Here is a 27,500-nt window from a genome sequence, read left to right on the forward strand (position 1 = left end):
AACTGAGGAATTTGGTAATGTGGCCAAGTTCAGATCTAGCAACCCTGTCCCCAATTACTGCCTAACCTTCGTTCAGGGAAGACGTCCATCGCAGTGGATGCCACACGTGCTCGATTTTTATGAATAAACAGTGAATAAACTGCAATACCTTGCCACTAGACCACATGGGAATTTACAGTGTTGTGCAGTGTTAAGAAATTAGAATTTAGAGTGAAAAGGATTAAGTGTGGAGTGAGTGTGGAGTGCAAAATGGAGGTTAAAATTGATGGGTGAAACTGGCGTGGTGCAAGTAAGAAGAATGTGCAGTGTTAAACAATTATAACTCACAGTGCAAAGAATTAAGTGTAGCACAACACTGGAATACTATACGTGCTTCAAGAGCATTTTCAAAACTACCAGAGCCTTAGAGAGTTAGAGGAGGCGGCCACAGACGTGTTGTAAGTACAGTACTCTGTACAATGCTAGGCCTAAGTATTTTACATACTCACTTCTAATTCCTCATTCTGTGGTTCCTTTTCATTTATTTCATGTTTTATGTCCATTATTGGTGTGAATAGGGTCTTAAATAGGATTAGATAAGTGTTATGCATGTCCGGTAGAGAGAGATTTAGGTGGCTTTCAATGTTAGGCTGGATTAGGGTTATAAGTACCAGTCCAACAGGCTGAGGCCCACTTTCCGGACATGCCTTTGGCTCTATTACATTGGATAGTAGAGGGATTACTGTATGTATGTATAATGTATATATATATATATATATATCTATATATATATATATATATATATATATATATATATATATATATATATATATTTATATATATATATATATTTATATATATATATATATATATATATATATATATATTTATATATATATATATATTTATATATATATATATATACACTCAATTCTCGTAAATCGCGTGTTTATAAATCACGATGAGTGGAACGCAGTGAAAGATCGGGAAAATGGCAGTGTGAAGGAGGAATGGCAGTTATTTAAGAGTGCTGTGGTGGGGCATGCAGAAGAGGTGTGTGGTGTGAGACGTGTGGGTGGTGGTGTAAGAAAAGGAAGTGAATGGTGGTGCAAGGAAGTAAGTATGGCTGTGGCTGAGAAGAGATGTGCATGTGAAGTGTGGCTGCAGAGGAAGGATGAGATGTCATATGAAAGGTATAAGGAAAAGAGGAATAGGGCGAGAAGGGCTGTGCGTGATGCTAAAGTGGCAGCAGATGAGAGGTGGGGTAGGCGGCTGACAGAGAATTTTCAACAGAATAAGAAAATGTTTTGGAAGGAGGTGAAAAGGGTGCGAAAGGGAGAGTCTGGGAAGGGAGAACGAGTAAAAGCAGAGGATGGAAGGATGTTAATTGAGATGGATGCAGTAAGGAAGAGATTGGCAGAGTATTTTGAAAGATTGTTAAATGTAGAGGAGGAAAGGGTGGCTGAGATTGTGGCGGATGGAAGGGTGCGAGGAATAAATGTGTAGGGAGAGTTGAATGATTCTTTGATCATGAAGGAGGAAGTGGAGAAGGCAGTAAAGGAGATGAAAACAGGGAAAGCTGCAGGTATGGATGGGTGTGCTGTGGAATGCCTGAAGGGTGGTGGAGTGACTATTGTTGACTGGTTAGTAAGATTGTTGAATGTGTGCTTTGTGAAAGGTATGGTGCCAGTTGATTGGGCAAGTGCTTGTATAAAGGCAAGGGTGATAAGTGTGAATGTACTAGCTTTAGGGGTATTAGTCTGTTGAGTGTTGTAGGTAAGGTGTATGGTAGAGTGTTAATTATGAGAGTTAGAGAGGGTACAGAGGGAGTGATTGGTGATGAGCAGTGTGGCTTTAGGAGAGGGAGGGGATGCGTTGATCAGGTGTTTGTGGTGAGACAAGTGTGTGAAAAGTATTTAGCAAAAGGCAAGGATGTGTTTTGGGCATTTATGGATTTAAAGAAAGTGTATGATAGAATTGATAGGGAGGCTTTGTGGACTGTTTTAAGGTTGTATGGACTTGATGGTAGGTTACTAAAAAGGGTGAAAAGTTTTTATGTAAATAGTAGAGCGTGTGTAAGAGTGGGAAATGCTGTGAGTGATTGGTTTCCTGTGAGAGTGGGGCTGCGACAGGGATGTGTGATGTCGCCTTGGTTGTTTAATATTTACATGGATGGTGTTGTAAGGGAGGTGAATGCAAGAGTTTTAGGTGGAGGTCTGAGTCTGGTGAATGTTGATGGTGGAGAGTGGAATCTGAAGCAGCTGCTGTTTGCAGATGATACTGCACTGGTGGCTGATTCAGAGGAGAGATTGAGACAGTTGGTAGAGGAGTTTGGAAGGGTGTGTGAAAGGAGGAAATTGAAAGTAAATGAGAATAAGAGTAAAGTGATGAAGTGTACAAGGTTGGTGGATGGTAGGGGGATGAATATAGTTTTGAATGGCGAGTTGCTTGAGGAGGTAGAGTGTTTTAAGTATCTAGGGTCACATGTTGCTGTGGATGGAAGAATAGATGCAGAAGTGAAGTTTAGAATAAATGAAGTAGGAAATGTGCTGGGAGGAATGAAAAAAGTGTTTAGATGTCGTTCGCTTAGAATGGATGTAAAGAGAAGGCTGTATGAGGGTGTTGTGGTACCGACTGCATTATATGGGGCTGAAACATGGAATATGGGTGTAGCAGAGAGGAAAAGTTTGAATGTAATGGAGATGAGGTGTCTGAGGAGTATGTGTGGAGTGACGCGTATGGATCGAGTGCGAAATGATGAAGTGCGAAGGAGAACTGGAGTTGTTCGGGAGATGGCTGGTAGAGTTGAGCAGAGGGTGTTGCGATGGTTTGGGCATATGGAGAGAATGAATAATGAGCGATTGGTGAAAAAGATAACTATATCTGATGTGAGAGGTGTAAGGCTGAGAGGAAAACCACGAATAGGATGGATGGACAGTGTGAAGAGAGTGCTGGATGCGAGAGGGATGTCTATTGTGCAAGGAAGAGTGGCTGTGTGTGACAGAAATAAATGGAGAGAAATTGTGCAGGAATAAGTGATGACGCAGCCCTGAGGGGATATTCTCCCGCATTTGGTCTGATCAGCAAGTCAGGTCAGGTGCGGGTAAGGGGATGAGTCTGTTATGATGTGGCAGGGGTAAACCAGTTCTGCTGTCTGGCCCTGCTGCGGATGTCACTGATTGCATTGTGCAGTTGACCCTTGTGCGGTGTAGTGCGGTGAGGGTCTGTCTGTTCTCCGCTTTGGGGCTAAGATGCGAATGAATGTGTTTGAATGGATGAGTAAATGGGGAGTGTGTCGTCCTGTCTCGGCTACCTCCCTTTCCTTGGGGGAAGCAGCCTAGGTATATAGATAGATAGATAAATCACGGATTTGTAAATCACGGCTTAGATGCTGTAAGACTGCCGGCACCCTTAAATCACTGTTAAGTCCCGAAAATCGCGGACCTAGGCACTGAAGTGGGCCTTTTCCAAGGAGAATCGTTAACCGCGACATTCAGTCTGAAAATCGCGACCCAACAACCAATCACCACCCGTCGCTGGTGGCAAGTGTGCATATTAATGCCGCCACGTTGTTGTTGTTCTTCCCACCAGTCCACTTATTACAGACCATCGCCGTGGAGTGTGAGAGTTACCTGCCTTTTTTTGTGCACCTTCTCCCCTGCCTCCTACCTTGCATGGCCCCTCCCGAACCCCCAATGAAGCGCTCTAAGCAGTATGGCATCAAGAAGCAGCCGCCGTTGTTGTACAGTCAACGTTTGGAGCTCATTTGTCGTGTTGAGAAGGGAGAGAAGTTTTCAAGGCTGGCAATAGTATTTGGGAAGAACAAGTCGACCATAAGGACGATCTACAAAAATAGGGAGAAAGTGAAGAAGTGCGTCAAAGCTTACAGGACAGGGCTCATTGATGGCCGGGTACGGTGCAGAGACAAGGCAGTAATTTGGACAGAAAGATGTCTGGAGATTTTTGTCCTGAGGCAGGCAAGGAAGAATATTCCGGTCGGCGGCTCAGTCATCAGGGAGAAGGCTAAGAGTTTTCACAAATTGGCAAGTCAACTACTCCGTATCAACCCCCCTAAGCCCTTCCATGCTAGCCATGGGTGGTTGGCTAACTTTCTGACAAGGAAGCACCTGAAGAACGTGCACACGACTGGAGAGAGAGCGTCTGCTGACATGGCCACGGCAGAGGACTTTCCAACCGTCCTCCAGGCAGTTTTGGAGGAAGGGGGTTATACAGCAGAAACTGTTTTCAACATGGACGAGACTGGACTCCAGTGGAAAAAGCTGCCTAGCACCACATACATCCCACGTCAACACCGAAAGGCCCGGGGAAGGAAGCTCGACAAGGGGCGCTACACAGTCATTTTTCATACCAATGCCAAGGGAACATTCAAGATGAAGCCTTTTGTAATTAATAAGACAAGAAAACCCCGCGCCTTCCACAACCTCAAAGACATGGATCAGTCAGGGGTGTATTGGCATCAGCAGGCTATGGCATGGGCTACTACAGGCTTAGGCGTGGACTGGTTTGACAGATTTGTTGAGGATGCGAAGGCTCATTGCAAGCATGTTAAAGTGCCGTTCAGTGTTGCTGCTCATGGACAGTGCTCCCGCTCTCCCACAAGCCCTAACCACACGTCATCCCAGCGTCAAAGTTATGTTCCTCCCACCCAACACCACCTCTCTTCTCCAACCACTTGACCAGGAGATAATAGGGAATATGAAGCTGTTTTACACCCAGTTATTTTATTGCCAGTTTACCTCAGCTGTCATTGACGATGCACCAGAGCGGCAGCTGCTGAAAGAGATCACGGCAGACAGCAGTGACAGTGAGACAGAGGTGGGTGTTGTTGAGCCTGACCCTGGAGAAAGTCGGGAGGTGTTGTCTGTGTACCAGTTCTTGAGGAAATTTAACATCAAGGACTCTATCGATGCACTATTAGAGGCTTGGGGCATGCTTAATGTTGCAATGATTGCACGTGCCTGGCGCTTTCTCCTGCCTAACCTCATGAGTGACGACGCGCCAACTCAGAGTGTAGAGGACAATGTACAGGCTGTTGTTCAACTGGCTCGGAATCTGCCAGGCTGTGGTGAAGTGTCAGCTAGTGACATAATGGACGTGATTACTGAGAAGGTTGATGATGCTGAGGCTGTTGTGGAGGCTGTTATACAAGACGCTGAGCACTTGGAAAGGCAGACTAACCGTGAAGTTAGTGAAGTGAATGAGCAGAAACGTGGCGAGCCTTCTATGAAGAAGCTCAGTGGTTTGCTTGTTTACGTAAACTTGGCCAAGGAGATTGTGAAATCCATTGAACGTGATGAGGAAAGGTGTAGTGAGAGTATTGGTTACCTAGAAAAAGCTGTGCGTTTTTACAAGGAATTGCATAATCGCAGAGTTAATGAGAACATCAGGAACTCATCACCCGCTATTTTGCCCGGGTAAGGGCAGAAGCTGAGCCTGAACCACAGCCTGGCCCTTCACACACTGAGGACGTGGATGATGTAGCATCTGTCATCTCTGAGGCAGACTTTGAGGGCTTCCTGAGGGAGACAGAGGAGCTGGAGAAGGAAGAACAGCATGAGGGAGCACACCCACCTCATGCTGAGAGGTTCTAAGTTCTTCCCAACACCACCCCACTCCATTCACTTAAGCAATATCATCATATGATTAAGGTGAGATCACTTAACATGACATTTCTATTTAATACATGCACTGAATATTCCTAAATTTGTATGTTTGTGTTTGATGGTGCCTAGATAGGTGTAGGTAGGGTGCTGCACATCAGCCACGGTGGAGTCACCGCTCGACGTGAGTTTGCGGCTGTCTTCAGAGTCCTCTGCAGTGGGTACGCCATCACCACGACCCAGCGATGCACCCCTAGGTCGCCTGCCAGTGATACTCTCGGACTCTGACAGCGAATAAACAGCAAGAACTTCACTAGACCGCACGGGAATTTTGAGTGTTGTGCAGTGAAAAAAACAGTGTGTTGTGTTAAGGATTTAAAGTTGTGAGAGAAAAGACTCTAGAAAAAAAATTTAACGTTAATAGACTTGTGTGTTTTTTCTTTGGAAAATGAAAAGAATGGGAAAAGTTAAAGTGCAACACTTAGTATGTTACAATGGAGCATTATTTAGACAAAAGTGCACACTGTGAAGAGAACGGACTTCTGTGTGTTATTGACTAAGTTCAGTGCAAGACTTCAGGAACAGTGTACTGCAAGTGCTTCAGGAAATCGTTCTTACTGTCAGAGTCCGAGAGGAGGCGGTTATTCATCGAGGTGGCCAGGGACTTGCTGTAAGTAGCCAGAATGTTTCATACTGTACTTTTTTCCATACTATACTTACCTCATTTCACTCTTTAATATCCTTTATTGGTGTGAATAGGGTGTTAGTAGCTATGCATTTGCAGTAGGAATGTGTTTTTCTGAGTTAGGCTAGGTTAGGGTCCATAAGTACCAGAATGTTTATTAACGTATGAACATACTTCTAAACCCTCATTTTATGTTTCTTTTGCATTTATTTCAGTCATTTATGTGCCTTATTGGTGTGATTTGGGTCTTAAATAGGTGCTATGCATGTCCAGAGGGAGTTGTATAGGTGTTTCTCTGAGTTAGGGTCCATAAGTACAAGTCCATAAGCTGGGGCCCAATATCCGGACAAAACCAATAACCGGACCTACCTATGGCTCTATTACGTCGGATATTGGAGTGATTACTGTATATATATACAGTGGAACCTCGGTCCTCGAACGTCTCACGTGTCGAACAAATCGGACCTCGACCAAAAAATTCAAGAAATTTTTGCTTCAGAGGTCGACCAAAATATCGGACCTCGACCAACCTGAACGTAGCCAAACGAAGGGAAGCTGGCCGACCAACAGTCACGTGTCCACCTTTGTTGTTCGTCAACGTGGTTATCCTGGTGTGCTTCACATTTTTCTTGATTCAGTGCAGTATTAGCCCCTAATAATGGCTCCAAAGAAAGCAAGTTCATCCAGTATGGCTACTGGCAGTGAAAAGAGGAAAGTAGTGCAGAAAATAATTGAAGAAGTGGAAAAATTATTGCTTATCTTCATCAATGAGAAACAGTTAGCAGGAGACAGTGTTAGTGAGTATATAATTTGTGAAAAGGCAAGAGAAATATACAGTCACCTCTTAAAGGAAAGCCCTGGTACCAGTGCTGAAACTTAAATAGGTAAGCATCTGGGGTCTTGGAACGGATTAAAATGATTTACATTATTTATTATGGGGAAAATTAGTTCGGTCCTCGACCAATTCGGTCCTCGAACAGCCTTCCAGAACGGATTGTGTTCGAGGACCGAGGTTCCACTGTATATATATATATATATATATATATATATATATATATATATATATATATATATATATATACAGGTAACTCGCACGGAACACGTGGGTTTCGTTCCTACCGTGCCGTGTTAGGTGCGAAATCGCGTATATTTAAACTACTCCGTATTTTGCTCCCTAGACCCCCCAAATGTGTTGTTTTGCTGTTATCTGTCACTGGTAATCACTAGAAAGCACTTTAAGTGGTTAGAAGGTTTATTTAATGTTATAACTCACAAATACAGTACTCCAGAGCAAAACTTCAACACAAAATACTGTACGTAAACACAAGGAAACATTCCGACGCCGATCATAGGTAGTCATATAAATCAGGTTAACTGGTACCAGTGCTTTAACTTACAAGTACATACCAGAACAGTACATATTTAACTTAGAAGTGCAGTACTGTGATATCGAATGATTTCAGTACATAATCTGTTAGGAATGACTGAAAAAAAAAAAAATGTTTTGAATACATTTTCACCTTTTTGATATATATTTATGGTAATTTCGAGTTATTTTTTACGTTATCGTTGTGCCCATGCTTGGAAAAGGGAGCGAAAGAGTTGAATTTTCAGTCCTAAATGAGAAAACTGCACGTCCTCCAAGGCTAGACTCTGCCACGGGAGAATAAAGTGGAGGGTCAGTCCGATTAGCAATAAGGAAGTTGTGTCACAACTTCCAGCTCCCACATCACGAGAATGGCTAAAAATAGAATCGTAATGCAGTTTCAGAACTAACAATAAGTCTAATTATTACGAATACAGATACAAAGCAGAAATAAATACGTTTACAGACAGGGAAAACGTACTTCTTCCATCATAACATGTTCATCTTTCTCTATCATTTTACGTTCATCTTTATCATTTTACCTTGTTATTTTCGCAATATATATTGCTGTCTCGTAAACAGGGTAGTTGTTTGTGTTTTGCAAGGGAGGAAAAAGATTGTATTTTCTGTCTGGGTCGAGATAATGGGTGTGCCTATGTGTGGTTAGGCATGACCACGAGCGAAAAAATCGTACATCCACTCATCACGATAGCAGGTGGTGAACTGACAGATGATACATGAGAGGGTGAAGTCAAGGTCAGTCTCTTGTCCCAGATTTTCGTTCACTTCCCGAAAGTTTATTCACAGTTTTCTACAAGTTGCATTGCATCAAATGATCCAAACCATTACAGCAAACCTGAACAAATAGATAAAGATACCAAGACAAAAATGTATTTTTCTTTTATTATAAGTCTTTAACGAACAAACAAAAAAGGCAATATTCCGACGCCGATCATGGGTAAGCATATAAATCAGGTTAACTGGTTACAAGGCTTTATTTAATGCTTTAATTGCTTACAAGTACATACCAGAACAGTAAATATTTAACTTACAAATACAGTACTGTAGAAAAGCAGTACAGTAAGAGTTTAACGAACAAACAAAAAAGGCAATATTCCGACGCCGATCATGGGTAATCATATAATTCGGGTTAACTGGTACAAGGCTTTATTTAATGATTTAACTTTATTTAAGTGCTTACAAGTACAGTACATACGAGAACAGTAAATATTTAACTTACAAATACTGTTCAGTATTGTGGAAAAAACGAACAAATAAAAAAGGCAATATTCTGACGCCTATCAGGTAAACTGGTTATAAGACTTTATTTCTTGCTTTAACGTTATTTAATAGTACTTTAAGTTGCACATAAACTTACCAGAACAGTACAGTACTGTAAATATTTAACTTACAAATACTGTGCTACTGTACTCGGGAATCTCACTCATTGAATAATTTCCCGCCTAGATCGTCACGTAATCAAAACAAACTGCGCGCTGCGGTGACGTTCGAGGATTTGATCTTTCAAAGGCCTCTCCTGCGTTAATTTGCAGTTTTCATAATGTTTTTTTAATCTTACGTTGTCTTATATGTATCCCAGCCCTTACCGTGTATAATTGCGAGCGCGTTCCGTGAGATCGTGTTCCGTGCGAGTTACCTGTATATATATATATATATATATATATATATATATATATATATATATATACTCTACACTACATACAGTCAATCCTTGAGTAACACGTGGTTGAGTAACACGTTTTTGTTCTAACGCGGTCAGCATAATGAGACAAGTCATGTCAACACGCGGAAAAACTCGAGCTCACGCTGGAAGTCAGCTGGCTTGGCAACTAAATTTGAAAGTCAGGCATGATGACGTCACCCTCTAAACTCTGGGTACCATACCTGGGCGCATAATTCCATTCTGTATGAGTATTTATCTCAATATCACACCCAGCCTCCTCAGCCAAGCAGCCCAAGTGGGATAGGTTAGGTGTTAGATTGAGAATATTTTGCCCGGGAAACACACTGAGCATATTTTTGAGAAAAACCCATGGTTAGTTTTGAAACGACTGGGCGAGCATCATTCCTGGCTGAGGGTTCCCGGTGGTGAGATGAATACTCGTACAAAATGGAAATATGCTTCATGGTCACACTCAAGGCCAAATAGTCAGATGAAATTTATGGGTTTCGCAATTTCTGGGGACGAAATGGAAGAAAATGTATGCTAATTAGGGGGAAAAAAAATCCATGTGTTCTTGTAAGTTAGGGTTCAGTTCCACATTCTTCGTTCGATTTCATACTTCCCAACACATTTTGGACCAACTGGGCATATGGTTATCAGTCCTTTCTCATACCTAACCTAGTTCTTACTCACTCATAATGGGTTTTGCAGTTTGAAGGGACGAAATGGAATGAAAATGTTTGCTGATTAGACAAAAAGTTACTCATTTATCCATGTGTTCTTGTAAGTTAGCTTTCAGTTCCACATTCTTCATTCGATTTAGTGCTTCCCAACACATTTCCAACTAGCTGAGCATACAGTTATCAGTCCTTTCTCGTGCCTCGCCTAATTCTACCCCACACTCATAATGGGTTTCACAGTTTTAGGGGACAAAATGGAACGAAAATGTTTCCTAATTAGAAAAAAAAAAAACTTTCATCTGTGTGTTCTCATAAGTTAGTGTTCAGTTCCACATGTTTGTTCGAATTCATGTTTCCCAACACGTTTTGGACCAACTGAGCATACAGCTATAAAGTCCTTTCTCACGTCTTACTGACTTTACCTCACAGTCATATGGGTTTTGCAGTTTTAGGGGACGAAACTGAACGAAAATGTTTGCTTATCAGAAAAAAAAATTACTTCCATCCATGTTCTCTCATAAGTTAGCGTTCAGTTCCACATTCTTTGCCCTTCTTCTTCCTGATAATCTTATATTTTTTGGATTACTTCTGGGAGGTAAATAAATGTTTCATGCTAAATCTGTTTCCCCGTTGTTTTTAGCTGTGTTCCACTGTGTCAACTTGTTTGACCCATCAGGGTTACAGCGAAAGGGCCTGTCCTAAGTGTTTAACTACACTTGACCTAACCTAGCTTAACTATACCTAATAATTTAACCTAATCTAACCTAGCATCCAGTTGGGAAATTGGGAGATGAAAACCACCTTTGAGTACGTCAAGACAATCATAGGTACGGCTTAAGGAACATGATGATAAAAAGTGGAAAGTTTTTCTGCAGGAAGTTGTAATTTATCATCCTAAAAATAGCCAGAAAAACACTGAAAACAAACTGGAGGAATATGAATTGAATTGGTAAAGGTCCTTCTAGCATACGTTTACCGAAAAGGCAAAAAAGTATGGAGTACATGAAAGCACCATCATATCGATTTAGAAGGACCAGGAGAAGATAAAGATCGTGCGAAGGAAGTAATGCGAACCCTGTAGTGCTGAAAGTTTATACTTGTCCTGAATCTGACAGAGAAGCTTAGGCCTATAGGGCGTTATGTGGAGGGCCAGAGAAATTCTCATTTTTACTCCTCCTTACCACCTTACCCCACGTAAATTACACCCACTTATACGTACCATCAGGTAAAACAGTGAGATATAATTATTGCAATTAAGAGCATCAGTGGTATTAGAAACAGCATCACCCAAAAAATCCGGGCTGGGTACCCTTGTGTTGATATGTAGCTTCCCGGCACTCATCCCCCACCCCCACCGATAATGTTGTCAAAGTTTCGCCTTCTCGTATCATGTGGCCTTCGGGAGAGACGGTAGGCCGTATGGTTAGACTAAAGTTTATGGGTCTGGCAGTTTTAGGGGACGAAATCGAATGAAAATGTTTGCAAACCAAAAAAAAGTACTCTATCAGCCATGTGTTCTTGTGAGTTAGCATTCCGTTTCACATTCTTCGTTCGATATCGCTTTTCCCAACACATTTCGGACTGACTGAGCAGTAGTAGTATTAGTAGTTATTCCCTAGGCAGTCTGGCCGAAGAGCCCCGAGTCCCTTAGGAAGGCCATGGCTGAGACCGGGCATTCCCACAGAGTTCTCAAAGACTGTATGTTGTGTTGTTGGCGTAGGTGATTGTGTGCAATGTAGTCTTCCATAATGTGCTTAAAAGTATAGGGTGCTGTTTCGCATCCTGGACAGGCATCAGCAACGGAGTCATCCAGCCTCTTCTGGTAGCTTAAGAGGGCTGGATGGTGCCCACATCTCAGCCTGGCCAGGTTGACCCTGTCCTCACGAGGAAGATAGGATTCAGAGGGGTGAATGTCAGGAGGCCGTGCATGCAGCTGTGTGTTGTCTTTAAGTGACTGGATGGAGCGGCGAGTGATCTGAGTGTGGATATGTTTCTGGAAGCTGGTCTGAGGTGGGCGTGGGGGAAGAGATGACAGTATTTGTGTATGGTATCGTGTGCTGGGTGTTGTTTTGATGTTCCTTGGTGTGGGTGGATGTGCTGCCATGTACTGTAGTGGATGTTGTGGGTTTGTGGAAACTGCAGCAAGAAACTGGGTGCCTCTCATGGCAAGGTGGTCTTTGACTTTGAGGACTTTGGTTTCTTGATGTAGGTGGTCTGTGGGTGTAGTAGCTGTGCAGCCTGTGATTATTTTTAGGGCTTTGTTCTGTATGGTCTGTAGAGTGTTGGAGTGTGTTTTGGTGAGGTTAGAAGCCCAGGCAGGGCTTGCATAGTTCATCACTGAACGTATGTATTGTTTGTATACTGTGGTGGTGGTTTCTTTGTTGTGTCCGAATGTTGTACGGGCAAGTGACCTCAAAGCATTGAGTCTTGGTGTTATTTTATTTTTAATGTTTGTGATGTGTTGTTTAAATGACATTGATGTATTGTATGTTACACCAAGGATTTTGTGTGTGTGTGTGTGTGTGTGTGTGTGTGTGTGTGTGTGTGTGGTAGTGGAGTGTTGTTTATGGTGAGGTGTGGGATGTGACTGTGTTCTGCTGTCCAGTTTGTGAGAAGAGTCACTGTAGATTTGGCTGGGGCTATTTTGAGCCTGTTTGTGGTGAACCATTCGTGTAGTGTGTTGAGGTAAGGTTGAATGATGTGTGCAGCTGTGTTTGCATTTTGGTGCATACATGTAAGTGTTATATCATCTGCATAGGAAGCTATGTGTATCTGTGGTGTGTGGGGTGTGGGTACGTCGTTCATGTATAGGTTAAAGAGTGTAGGGGACAAAACAGATCCCTGGAGGACGCCATTTGTGAAGTTTCTGATGATAGAAGACTGACCGGCAAATGTTACGTGTGCACATCTGCCTGCTACGTAGTTTGCCAGCCATCTTTTTGTGTTATTGTGCATGTTTGTGTTGAGTATTTTGTTTGTGAGGTTGTGGTGGGGGATGGCATCAAAAGCTTTGCTAATGTCTAGTGTGATTAGGAGTGTTCTGTGTGGTGGCCTAGCTGGCAGTTTAACTATATGCTTAGTCTGTCTGAAATGTGTAGGGAAGCGCAATATCAAACGAAGAATGTAAAACGGAATGGTAACTCACGAGAACAGAAGGATGAACGTAATTTTTTCTGGTTAGCACAAATTTTCGTTCTGTTTCATCCCCTAAAACCGTCAAACCCATAAATTTTTGCCTAACCATACGGCCTAAGGTTTCTCCTGAAGGCCACTTGACACAAGAAAAGGTGAAACATTGACAACAACATTGTGGTTGAGGGGCAGGAGGAAAATACCGTGGAGCTACGTATCAACAAAAGGGTATCCAGCCCAACTTTTGTTTTTGTTAATGCTATTTTTAATACCAGTTTTTTTTTCTTTTTAATTACAATAGTTAATGTTTTACCTGATGGTGCGTGCAAGTGGGGGTAATTTATGTGGCATTAGGTTGTAAAAAATGGTAAAAGTGAGAGTTATGGAAAGTTGCCAGAATGCACTGTAACATTGTACACATAACCATATTGTCTGAGTGATGCGGATTTGGATACCACAGTCCTTGTCCAGTTCCTGTTACCCATGGTGCTCGAGGTTTGAGTGTGTATATATATATATATATACAGTATATATATATATATATATATATATATATATATATATATATATATATATATTTTCTTCATTAGGAAGATCATTTATTCATTTGTGACATGCAGCAATTTCATAACAAAACGGTTACAAATAAGGGCAGGAGAAAAAGTTGAATGACGCAACCAAAAATCGTGGTGAAAAAATACCACAATCTATTTGGTTGGATGCAACCTGCATCAAAAAAATGTGAGTGGTTGGATTTTTTGCTGAACTGTCGTTTATGAGAGGGTTAATGACAGATGTGAATGGAAGTTTGTCATATAATGAGTCAGTTAATGACAGAAGTGACTGGAAGTTTGACAAGATCGGTTGCTATTGACACGTAATTCTTTGTGGTGCCTTTATTGTGGTATTGTGGAAGTTTCTGAAACAAAATTAGCTCAGAGCAAATCTTATTCTTTATTCCATTAAACTACTAAATGTAGTCTGAATGTAATAAAGTAACATATCTTTTCAAGACTCAAACACACAGTGTGTTTGTCTGCTTGGAAAGCTCATTGTATTTGTTTTATGTCCAAAGACAATTTATGAGCCTAGTAGTTATATGGGGACAGTGTAGATCATAGGAAGCATAATACAGTATTTATAATATTTCGAACGGCCATACCACGTTGAGTACACCGCTTCCCGTCCGATCAGCGAAGTTAAGCAACGTTGGGTCTGGTTAGTACTTGGATGGGTGACCGCCTGGGAACACCAGATGCTGTTGGCATAACGTTCTCCCTACGTGTCAAGTGGGGTTGGTGAAGGATTAGTGCCCCTCCCTGTAAAACAATTAACTCTAAGCCCTTGGCCACCCCGTTTGGGATACATGGCGTCTGGCAATGAATGAATGAATATATATATCCTTCTCTGGTGGCTCTACATTGACTGAAAAGCCTAATGGTTTCCTGTAAGTCAAGAAACCATTTAGAACGCTGGGTGGTGACCATATGACCAAACCATAAGTGCTTCATATGTGTCAGCAAGTGAGCTGATGGAGGGTTAGTGCCCCTCCCCATAAAACAAATAATCCATAGTCAAATGGTTGTCCCTAATGGGATTATGGCGTCTGGCAATGGATAGCTATATATATATATATATATATATATATATATATATATATCTATCTATCTATCTATTGCCAGACGCCTCAATCATGTTCGGGGTGGCCACAAACAAATCGCCTCCACGTCGCTCTGTCCCCAGCCATTTCACTGCCCTGCTCCCAACTCACACCCCCCTCTCTCATATACTTCTCCACCCCATCCCTTCATCTCATCCTCAGCCTCCCCCTCCCTCTCCCCCCTTCCACTTCACTCACATACACTCTCTTCGTCAGTCTTTCACCCTCCATCCTCTCCACATAGCCAAACCACCTCAGTGTATTCCTCCTAACTCTTCCTATCACATCCACATCCACACCACAACGCTCCTTTATATCCTCATTTGTCAGCCTATCTCTCCATGTGACTCCACAGGCTCGTCTTAAATAACTCATTTCCACTACTCTCACTTTGAATTGTGTCCTTCCAGCAACGTCCAAGCTTCACTACCATACTTTAGAGTTGGTATCACAATACTGTCATGTAGTAACTTTTTCACTTCCATGCTTACTTCCCTGCTTCTTATCACTGCTTTCAAGGAACCAGCAACCTTTCTTCCCTGCTGTACCCTTTCAAGCACTTCACCCTCCAAACCTCCATTCTTACTCATCACACTACCCAAGTACTTAAACATACTCACATTTTCCAATTCATCACCATCCAATCTCGCTGTACATTCACTGACTTCACCTCTCTCAAAGACCATCACTTTGCTCTTCCCTACATTCACTTATAGATTCCATTTCTTACACACTCTCCCAAACTCATCCTCGAAGCCTTGCAGCTCTCCTTCGTCATCACTCAACAACACAGTATCATCTGCAAACAACAGTACAGGGAGTTTCCAAACACTATCCTCTCTCACCAGGGCCACTCCAACATCCACTACCCTACCTTGTACCTCTTTTATTACCCCATCCATATACAGATTGAACAACCATGGAGACATGACACATCCCTGTTTCAACCCAACCTTCAAAGAGAAAAATTCACTCAGTTCACCATCCACACGCACTGGAGCTATAGCACCATCATACATACTCTTCATAGCATTCAACAACTTCCCATCTACTCCATATATTCTTAATACTTTCCACAATCCTTGTCTATCCACTCTGTCATATGCTTTCTCCAAATTCATGAAAGCCACATACAACTTCTTTCTCTTCTCTAGAAATTTTTCCACTAAAGATCTAAGAATGAATATCTGATCTACACAACCTCTGTTCTTCTCCAACTAATTCCTCTGTTCTTTCTCTAACTCTGTCAGTAAGTATCCTACCATACACTTTTCCCATTATACTAAGAAGACAAATGCCCCTATGATTACCACATACTTCTTTTCCCCGTTTCCTTTGTACAAGGGAATAATTATACCTGACTTCCAATCCTCCGGGACTCTACCTTCCTCCCAGGCCAATCTGCACATTTTCCACATCCATTCTACTACTGCCTCTCCCCCATACTTCAGCATTTCACCACACACTCCATCAATTCCTGGGGCTTTCCCCAATTTAACTTTCTTCATTGCTTCCACAGCTTCTATCCTACTGATTTCTTCCTGTCTTCTCACCTCCCTCCTTCTCCCAGCCATTCCCTAGCCACTTATACTCGCATTACTTCCATCCTCTATGTTCAACAATTCCTTGAAGTGTTCTCTCCATCTGCTCACTTTTTCTCCCTTCTCCACTAGTAATCTACCAATTTTATCTTTCACTCCCCTGCTAACTTCATTTCCACCTTGTCTTACTCTTTTCACTTCTTTCCAGAACATTTTCTTACAGTCCCTCCACTTTACACTGAAGTTCCTTCCAAATTCCTCATCCACTCTCTTCTTATTCTATCTTACTAATCTTTTTACCTCTCTCTTTCTACATATAACTCTCTCTCCCGCCTCTCAACTTTTTCCACGCCCCTATTTCTCATCCATTCATTGTATGCTTTCTTCTTTTGTGCCACAGCTTGTCTTACCTCTTCATTCCACCACTCTGTTCCTTGCACACCCCTCCGTCTTCTCTTCATCCCACACACCACATCACATGCTGCACATATTTCTTCTGTAAATATCCTGCACACACCTTCCACATCCCCCATCTGCTCCAATTCATATTTGCCCAATCGTTCCTCCACTTCTCTCTCATACTCTGCCTTTTTCTCATCCACTTGTAACCTTTCCACTCTCCTTACAAATAGATGGAGAAACACTTGAAGGAATTGTTGAACATACAGGATGGAAGTAATGCGAGTATAAGTCGCGGGGCAATGGCTGGGAGAAGGAGGGATGTGAGAAGACAGGAAGAAATCAGTAGGGTAGAAGTTGTAGAAACAATGAAGAAAGTTAAATTGGGGAAAGCCCCAGGAATTGATGGAGTGTGTGGTGAAATGTTGAAGCATGGGGGAGAGATAGTTGTAGAATGGATGTGGAAGATGTGCACATTGGCCTGGGAGGAAGGTAGAGTCCCGGAGGATTGGAAGTCAGGTATAATTATTCCCTTGTACAAAGGAAAAGGGGAAAAAGAAGTGTGTGGTAATCATAGGGGCATTTGTCTTCCTAGTATAATAGGAAAAATGTATGGGAGGATGCTTATTGACAGAGTTAGAGAAAGAACAGAGGAATTAGTTGAAGAACAGGGAGGCTTTAGGAAGGGAAGAGGTTGTGTTGATCAGATATTCATTTGTAGATCTTTAGTGGAAAAGTTTCTAGAGAAGGGAAAGAAGTTGAATACAGCTTTCATGGATTTGGAGAAAGCATATGACAGGGTGGATAGACAAGGCTTGTGGAAAGTATTAAGAATATATGGAGTAGATGGAAAGTTGTTGAATGCTGTGAAGAGTATGTATGATGGTGCTAAGGCTGCAGTGCGTGTGGATGGTGAACTGAGAGAATTTTTCTCTTTGAAGGTTGGGTTGAAACAGGGATGTGTCGTGTCTCCATGGTTGTTCAATCTGTTCATGGATGGGGTAATAAAAGAGGTACAAGGTAGGGTAGTGGATGTTGGAGTGGCCCTGGTGAGAGAGGATAGTGTTTGGAAACTCCCTGTACCGGTACTGTTGTTTGCAGATGATACTGTGTTGTTGAGTGAAGACGAAGGGGAGCTGCAAGGCTTGGTAGATGAGTTTGGAAGAGTGTGTAAGAAACGGAATCTAAACGTGAATATAGGGAAGAGTAAAGTGATGGTCTTTGAGAGAGATGAAGTCCGTGAATGTACAACGAGGTTGGATGGTGAGGAATTGGAAAATGTGAGTACGTTTAAGTACTTGGGTATGTGATGAGTAAGAATGGAGGTTTGGAGGGTGAAGTGCTTGAAAGGGTACAGCAGGGAAGAAAGGTTGCTGGTTCTTTGAAAGCAGTGATAAGAAACAGGGAAGTGAGCATGGAAGTGAAAAAGTTACTACATGACAGTATTGTGATACAACTCTAACGTATGGAAGTGAAGCTTGGACGTTGTTGGAAGGACACAAGTCATGAGTGAAAGCAGTGGAAATGAGTTATTTAAGAGGAGCCTGTGGAGTCACATGGAGAGACAGGCTGACGAATGAGGATATAAAGGAGCGTTGTGGTGTGGATGTGGATGTGATAGGAAGTGTTATGAGGAACACACCGAGGTGGTTTGGCCATGTGGAGAGGATGGAGGGTGAAAGACTGACGAAGAGAGTATATGTGAGTGAGGTGGAGGGGGGAAGAGGGAGGGGGAGGCCGAGGATGAGATTGAGGGATGGGGTGGAGAGGTATATGAGAGAGGGGGGTGTGAGTTGGGAGCAGGGCAGTCAAATGGCGGGGGACAGGGCAACGTGGAGGTGATTTGTTTGTGGCCACCCGAAATGGGATTGAGGCGTCTGGCAATAGATAGATAGATAGATGTACATATACAGTATATATATCATTCATTCATTCATTGCCAGACGCCTTGTATCCCAGACGGGGTGGCCAAGGGCTTAGAGTTAATTGTTTTACAGGGAGGGGCACTAATCCTCCACCAACCCCACTTGACGTAGGGATGCCAACAGCATCTGGTGTTCCCAGGCGGTCACCCATCCAAGTACTAACCAGACCCAACGTTGCTTAACTTCACTGATCGAACGGGAAGCGGTGTACTCAGTGGTATGGCCGTTGGCATATATATATATATATATATATATATATATATACTGTATATATATATATGTGAATATATATATATATATATATATATATATATATATATATATATATATATATATATATATATACAGTAATCCCTCTAATATCCGAACGCCCAATATCCGAACATCCCCACTAACCGGACATAATCCTCCTGGGATCCAATATTCCCAAAATGGGCCAAAAACTGCAAAAAATTCGAAAAAAATCTGACTTTTTTCCCCTCCCATAATTTGAAATTCCCGCCTGGGCCAAACAGCTGTTACACCATGGTCCCTTCACCCCTTCCTTCCTCCCCCTCCCCCCTCCCCTGTCAGGTTGCCATTTGGTATTTTTCATTACCAAGTGTGGGCCAATTTGGTAATGAAAAATTCGTTTGGTAATGCATTAGAATAATGCATTACCAAATGAATTTTTCACATGTATGAGGATACACAGGATGGAGATGGTGGATTGTTTGCTCTCTCTGATTAATCTGCTACCCTACATAGTGTGAAAATAATCAACATGGTGTTAGTTATAAGGAGAGTGATTACATGTATTTCCACTTGTATATATAATTAGTGAAGAATATATGCTAGCTTTACGAATTTGGTAATGAAAAGTTATATTTGACAATGAAAGTTGAGGAGATTGGTAATGTGGCTGTTGCGATCTGGCAACTCTGTTACCCCACCAACATCAACAGTCACAGCTTAACTCCGATGGAGAGCAGATACTCATAACAGTGCAAGCCACAGGTGCTTGTTTTTTGTGAATAAACAGTGAATAAACTGCAATACCTTGCCACTAGAACACACAGGAATTTACAGTGTTGTGCAGTGTTAAGAAATTAGAATTTAGAGTGCAGAGGATTAACTGTGGACTGCAAACTGGCGGTTCAAACCAGTCCAAGACCAAGGGACTTGTAAGTACCCAGAATGTTTAATATTGTATAAACTCACCTCTAAAACCTCATTTTATGGTTCTTTTGCATTTATTTCAGTCTTTTATGTCCCTTATTGGTGTGATTTGGGTCTTAAATAGGTGCTATGCATGTCCAGAGGGAGTTGTATAGGTGTTTTTCAGAGTTAGGGTCCGTAAGTACTAGTCCATAAGCTGGGGCCCAATATCCGGACAGGACCACTATCCGGACCTGCCTATGGCTCTATTGATCCGGATATTGGAGGGGTTACTGTATATATATATATATATATACTGTATATATATATATGTGTATATATATATATATATATATATATATATATATACATACATACAGTAATCACTCTAATATCCGGACGCCCAATAACCGAACATCCCCACTAACCGAACCTTATTGTCCTGGGATCAAACATTCCCAAAATGGTCCGAAAATCCAAAAAAATTGGGAAAAAAATCGATTTTTTGCCGTCCGTAATTTGAACTTGCCGCGCGCGCCGCGTGAGAGCATTGTTTTGGTTCGTCATTCCTCCGACGTCCGATAGAGCGCCGCTGCATCCTCCCCACTTCCCGCCTGTCTCTCACCGCGACAAGACCTGCGCTGTTCGCCATGACTTCTGTGTGTTAGTGACTAAGTTCAGTGCAAGACTTCAGGAAGAGTGTAGTGCAAGTGCTTCAGGAAATCGTTCTTACTGTCAGAGTCCGAGAGGAGGCGGTTATTCATCGAGGTGGCCAGGGACTTGCTGTAAGTAGCCAGAATGTTTCATGTTGTACTATTTTCCATACTATATTTACCAGAATGTTTCATATTGTATTTTTTCCCATACTATACTTACCAGAAAGTGTCATACTGTACTTCTTTCCATACTAAACTTACCTCATGCATGTGCAGTAGGAATGTGTTTTTCAGAGTTCGGTTAGGTTCGGTTAGGTTAGGTTCGGTTAGAGTCCATAAGTACCAGAATGTTTATTAATGTATGAACATACTTCTAAACCCACATTTTATGTTTCTATTGCATTTATTTCAGTCATTTATGTGCCTTATTGGTGTGATTTGGGTGTTAAATAGGTGCTATGCATGTCCGGAGGGAGTTGTATAGGTGTTTCTCTGTGTTAGGGTCCGTAAGTACAAGTCCATAAGCTGGGGCCCAATATCCGGACGAAACCAATATCCGAACCTACCGATGGCTCTATTGATCCGGATATTGGAGGGGTTACTGTATATATATATACACAATATATATATATATATATATATATATATATATATATATAATATATATCTATATATCTATATATATACATATATATAATATATATATATATATATATATATATATATATATATATATATATATATATATATTGTATTTCATTCATTCATTCATCGTCCAATCCTACATTGCCCCATGAGAAGCGTAGGAGCCTTGGGCTAGGCAATTTGGTCCTGACATTTAAGATGAGAGTGACCAGTCTCACTCATCCCTGTGTGGCAGTACGTGAGCAATGAAGCCCAACCTTCCCTTGGATATAAACCTTCATCGGCTCAATCCGACTGGAGCTCCGTAATTACCCACTAAACCACCAGGCGCCAAAATTTGGTTATATGGTTACCACTCAGTGTAATAAATGGTTTACTGTTGTACAGGAAACCATTTGGCTTGTCACTCAGTATAAAGTCACCTACAGGCAGATGGAAGAGGAAAGAATGAAGGAAAGAAAGACAGAAAAGGGAGTGTAAAGTCACCTGTAGGCAGAGGGACGAAGAAAGAATGAAGGAAAGAAAGAAAGAAGAGGATGGAAGAAAAGAAGGATGATGGAGAGGAAAGGGCAGACACCCGAGAGCAACACTACATCGAGTGAGTGGATGATGAGCGCCCCCACCAACCACAATATATATATACAGTAATCCCTCTAATATCCGAACGCCCAATATCCGAACATCCCCACTAACCGGACATAATCCTCCTGGGATCCAATATTCCCAAAATGGGCCAAAAAACGCAAAAAATTCGAAAAAAATCTGACTTTTTTCCCTCCCATAATTTGAAATTCCCGCCTGGCACCAAACAGCTGTTACACCATGGTCCCTTCACCCCTTCCTTCCTCCCCCTCCCCCCTCCCCTGTCAGGTTGCCATTTGGTATTTTTCATTACCAAGTGTGGGCCAATTTGGTAATGAAAAATTCGTTTGGTAATGAATTAGAATAATGCATTACCAAATGGATTTTTCACATGTATGAGGATACACAGGATGGAGATGGTGGATTGTTTGCTCTCTCTGATTAATCTGCTACCCTACATAGTGTGAAAATAATCAACATGGTGTTAGTTATAAGGAGAGTGATTACATGTATTTCCACTTGTATATATAATTAGTGAAGAATATATGCTAGCTTTACGAATTTGGTAATGAAAAGTTATATTTGACAATGAAAGTTGAGGAGATTGGTAATGTAGCTGTTGCGATCTGGCAACTCTGTTACCCCACCAACATCAACAGTCACAGCTTAACTCCGATGGAGAGCAGATACTCATAACAGTGCAAGCCACAGGTGCTTGTTTTTTGTGAATAAACAGTGAATAAACTGCAATACCTTGCCACTAGAACACACAGGAATTTACAGTGTTGTGCAGTGTTAAGAAATTAGAATTTAGAGTGCAGAGGATTAACTGTGGACTGCAAACTGGCGGTTCAAACCAGTCCAAGAGCAAGGGACTTGTAAGTACCCAGAATGTTTAATATTTTATAAACTCACCTCTAAAACCTCATTTTATGGTTCTTTTGCATTTATTTCAGTCTTTTATGTCCCTTATTGGTGTGATTTGGGTCTTAAATAGGTGCAATGCATGTCCAGAGGGAGTTGTATAGGTGTTTTTCAGAGTTAGGGTCCATAAGTACAAGTCCATAAACTGGGGCCCAATATCCGGACAGGACCACTATCCGGACCTGCCTATGGCTCTATTGATCCGGATATTGGAGGGGTTACTGTATATATATATATATATATATATATATATATATATATATATATATATATCTATCTATATATATATTTCTATCTATCTATCTATCTATATATATATATATATATATATATATATATATATATATCTATCTATCTATCTATATCTATCTATCTATATATATATATATATATATATATATACAGGTAACTCGCACGGAACACGATCTCATGGAACGCGCTCGCAATTATACACGGTAAGGGCTGGGATACATATAAGACAACGTAAGATTAAAAAACCATTATGAAAACTACAAATTAGCGCAGGAGAGGCCTTTGAAAGATGAAATCCTCGAACGTCACCGCAGCGCGCGGTTTGTTTTGATTACGTGACGATCTAGGCGGGATATTATTCAGTGAGTGAGACATTCCCGAGTACAGTAGCACAGTATTTGTAAGTTAAATATTTACAGTACTGTACTGTTCTGGTAAGTTTATGTGCAACTTAAATTACTATTTAATAACGTTAAAGCAAGAAATAAAGTCTTATAACCAGTTTACCTGATAGGCGTCAGAATATTGCCTTTTTTATTTGTTCGTTTTTTCCACAGTACTGTACAGTATTTGTAAGTTAAATATTTACTGTTCTCGTATGTACTGTACTTGTAAGCACTTAAATAAAGTTGAATCATTAAAGCCTTGTAACCAGTTAACCCGAATTATATGATTACCCATGATCGGCGTCGGAATATTGCCTTTTTTGTTTATTCGTTAAACTTTTACTGAACTGCTTTTCTACAGTACTGTATTTGTAAGTTAAATATTTACTGTTCTGGTATGTACTTGTAAGCAATTACAGCATTAAATAAAGCCTTGTAACCAGTTAACCTAATTTATATGATTACCCATGATCGGCGTCAGAATATTGCCTTTTTTGTTTGTTCGTTAAAGACTTATAATAAGAGAAAAATACATTTTTGTCTTGATATCTTTACCTATTTGCGCAGGTTTGCTGTAATGGTTTGGATCATTTGATGCAATGCAACTTGTAGAAAACTGTGAAAACTTTCGGGAAGTGAACGAAAATCTGGGACGTGAGACTAACCTTGACTTCACCCTCTCATGTATCATCTGTCAGTTCACCACCTGCTATCGTGATGAGTGGATGTTCAATTTTTTCGCTCGTGGCCATGCCTAACCACACATAGTTACACCCATTATCTCGACCCAGACAGAAAATACAATCTTTTTCCTCCCTTGCAAAACACAAACAACCACCCTGTTTACGAGACAGCAATATATATTGCAAAAATAAGAAGGTAAAATGATAAAGATGAACGTAAAATGATAGAGAAAGATGAACATGTTATGACGGAAGAAGTATGTTTTCCCCGTCTGTAAATGTATTTATTTCTGCTTTGTATCTGTATTCGTAATAATTAGACTTATTGTTAGTTCTGAAACTGCATTACGATTCTATTTTTAGCCATTCTCGTGGTGTGGGAGCTGGAAGTTGTGACACAACTTCCTTATTGCTAATCGGACTGACCCTCCACTTTATTCTCCCATGGCAGAGTCTAGCCTTGGAGGACGTGCAGTTTTCTCATTTAGGACTGAAAATTCAACTCTTTCGCTCCCTTTTACAAGCATGGGCACAACGATAACGTAAAAAATAACTCGAAATTACCATAAATATATATCAAAAAGGTGAAAATGTATTCATAACATTTTTTTTTTTCCAGCCATTCCTAACAGATTATGTACTGAAATCATTCGATATCACAGTACTGCACTTCTAAGTTAAATATGTACTGTTCTGGTATGTACTTGTAAGTTAAAGCACTGGTACCAGTTAACCTGATTTATATCATTACCTATGATCGGCGTCGGAATGTTTCCTTGTGTTTACGTACAGTATTTGTGTGTTGAAGTTTTGCTCTGGAGTACTGTATTTGTGAGTTATAACATTAAATAAACCTTCTAACCACTTAAAGTGCTTTCTAGTGATTACCAGTGACAGATAACAGCAAAACAACACATTTGGGGGGTCTAGGGAGCAAAATACGGAGTAGTTTAAATATACGCGATTTTGCACCTAACACGGCACTGTAGGAACGAAACCCACGTGTTCCGTGCAAGTTACCTGTATATACAGTATATATATATATATATATACTATATATATATATATATATATATATATATGTATATGTATATATATACAGTATCTATCTCTCTCTCTCTCTCTCTCTCTCTCTCTCTCTCTCTCTCTATATATATATATATATATATATAGTAATCACTCTGATATCCGGACGCCCAATAACCGAACATCCCCACTACCCGGACATAATCGTCCTGGGATCAAAAAAAAAAAAAAAAAATTCTCGTCCGTAATTTGAACTTACCGCGCGCGCCGCGGGAGAGCATTGTTTTGGCGCGTCATTCCTCCGACATCCGATAGAGCGCTACTGCATCCTCCCCACTTCCCGCCTGTCTCTCACCGCGAGTGCATGCTCGTCGTAATGGCTGCCCACGTGATCGCTTTTGTGGTTGTGCCCTACCTGCTGCAGGGCCTCCTGCTGCTCTCGGGCCTCCTCTTAGTGTGTGAGATGATGGCCCCGCCTCTTGAGAAAAGGAAGAGAGTGGTGTTGACTCTGGAGAAGAAGAGGGAGATATTGGAGAAAGTGGATGCGGGTTGGTCTTCTTCCCGCATTCTTCGCGAGTTCAACCTGGGCTGGTCTTCTTTGCTCGATATCAAGAGGTCCCGAGACAAACTCATGCAGTACACGGCTGACTTCTCGTCGAGAAGCAAACGCAACGTGGAAAGGAAGGTTATGTTTACCCCCAAGTTTGCAGAAATCGACCAATCCATGTTGATTTGGTATCGACAACAACGTGCTGCTGGTGTGTTGGTACGTGGAACGGAGCTGAAGGCTGCTGCTGAGAGGTTCGCCAGGCTTCACGACGCTTTAGACTTCAAGGCATCTGAGGGTTGGCTCTTCGCGTTCAAGTTGTGACATGGCCTTACCAACCGTAAAGCACATGGCGAAGCATTGGACGCTAACGAGGATGGAGTTGACGAGTTTCGGCACAAGGTGAAAGGCTTGATCGACAGGGACGGCCTAACTCTCGGTCAAGTCTACAACGCTGACGAAACTGGCCTATTCTATTGCTCGCTGCCAACGAACACTCTAGCCGAGGAGACGGAGAAGCGTGTACCTGGCCACAAGCTTTCCAAGGAACGGATATCTGCTTTGTGTTGTGCCAGTGCTAACGGCATGCACCGGCTTACGCCCGTTGTTGTTGGCCACGCAAAGCAGCCTCGGTGCCTTCATGGGGTGATGGATGTCCTTCCTGTCGTCTGGTACCATTCTTTGAAGGCATAGTTCACAGCTGTGATCTTCAAAGACTGGTTTCACCATCACTTCGTCAAGGAGGTCATCCATTACCAGACGAAGACACTGGGAATTCCGCACGACCAGGTAAAGGCTCTCCTTCTACTTGACAATGCACCTGTCCACATGTGTGACAAGGACTTGGTTGCTGAAAATGGCCGTATTAGGTGCATGTTTCTGCCACCTAATACGACTGCTCTCATCCAACCAATGGACCAAGGAGTGATCGTGGCAAGAAAGCGCCTATACCGTCAGAAGTTCCTGGACGGGGTGATGGTTGTTCTCGAGGACGAGGACGAGTGCAGGGAAGGACGTGATACTCGAGGCAAGCGGACTTTGGAAAACCTTCGCCGCTACAACATCAAGTCTGCGCTGTACAACTGGGCTAGTGCATGGAAGGAAGTCCCTGTGAAAACTCTTGAAAATGGTTGGTCTCGTCTGTTTCTCGGAACGGAAATGGAGTACGATTTTCTAGGGTTTGACGTGGATGACTTCCATGCACGGCTACGTACGCACGGCGACGATGTAGATGTGGACGATGTTCGTGAGTGGTTGGATGATGACGAGGGCGATCCTGGGTATCAGACGTTGTCTGATATCGAGATCGCGTCTTCGATTGCAGGTGTCAGTACCGAACTTGAAGATTCCGACGCTGAAGGCGACGATGATGCGGACTCCTCTCAGCGGGACACTACTCCAGCCATCCCTAAGCTGAGCGCACTCCGGGAACATCTAGAGTTCGTCCTAGACTACCTGGAACACCCGGACTGTGACAGGGAGATGGGGCCTTCGGGACTCGTGGAGGAAGTGCGTGCTTTCAGGCAGCGCATCATCAATCGTCAGAATCGTCGGTCATTGCGTCAATCAACCATTGACAGTTTTTTCAGGCCCGTGACCCCCGCTGTGCCCAGCCCTGGCTCCACTCCGTTGCCTCCCCAAGACAGGCCCTCATACTCAGAGCCACAGCCCAGCACATCAGCCATGGTGGAGTCACCGCTCGACGTGAGTTTGCGGCTGTCTTCAGAGTCCTCTGCAGTGGGTATGCCATCGCCACGACCCAGCGATGCACCCCTAGGTCCCCTGCCAGTGATACTCTCGGACTCTGACAGTGAATAAACAGCAAGAACTTCTCCACTAGACCACACGGGAATTTTGAGTGTTGTGCAGTGAAAAAAACAGTGTGTTGTGTTAAGGATTTAAAGTTGTGAGAGAAAAGACTAGAAAAAAAATGTAACGTAAATAGACTTGTTTGTTTTGGCTTTGGAAAATTAAAAAAAAATGGGAAAAG

The 27,500-nt window shown here is 42.0% G+C and overlaps 1 protein-coding gene and 2 non-coding genes across 4 annotated transcripts in view; 2 read left to right on the forward strand and 1 right to left on the reverse strand.

The window, feature by feature from the left end:
• The window catches only part of LOC145410919 (nischarin), a 106,113-nt gene that overhangs the window by 36,343 nt on the left and 42,270 nt on the right, over positions 1-27,500 (forward strand). The gene's annotated exons all lie outside the window — the stretch shown is intronic.
• On the forward strand, positions 14,296-14,414 carry LOC145411062 (5S ribosomal RNA). The gene has a single exon (XR_013899357.1). It is a non-coding gene; the product is annotated as a 5S ribosomal RNA (ribosomal RNA).
• LOC145411076 (5S ribosomal RNA) lies at positions 18,787-18,903 on the reverse strand. Its single transcript, XR_013899368.1, has one exon. It is a non-coding gene; the product is annotated as a 5S ribosomal RNA (ribosomal RNA).

The sequence above is a fragment of the Coenobita brevimanus genome, chromosome 87, assembly GCF_032717465.1.
Source record: "Coenobita brevimanus isolate Jiangsu-jjx chromosome 87, ASM3271746v2, whole genome shotgun sequence".
NCBI classification, from domain to species: domain Eukaryota; kingdom Metazoa; phylum Arthropoda; class Malacostraca; order Decapoda; family Coenobitidae; genus Coenobita; species Coenobita brevimanus.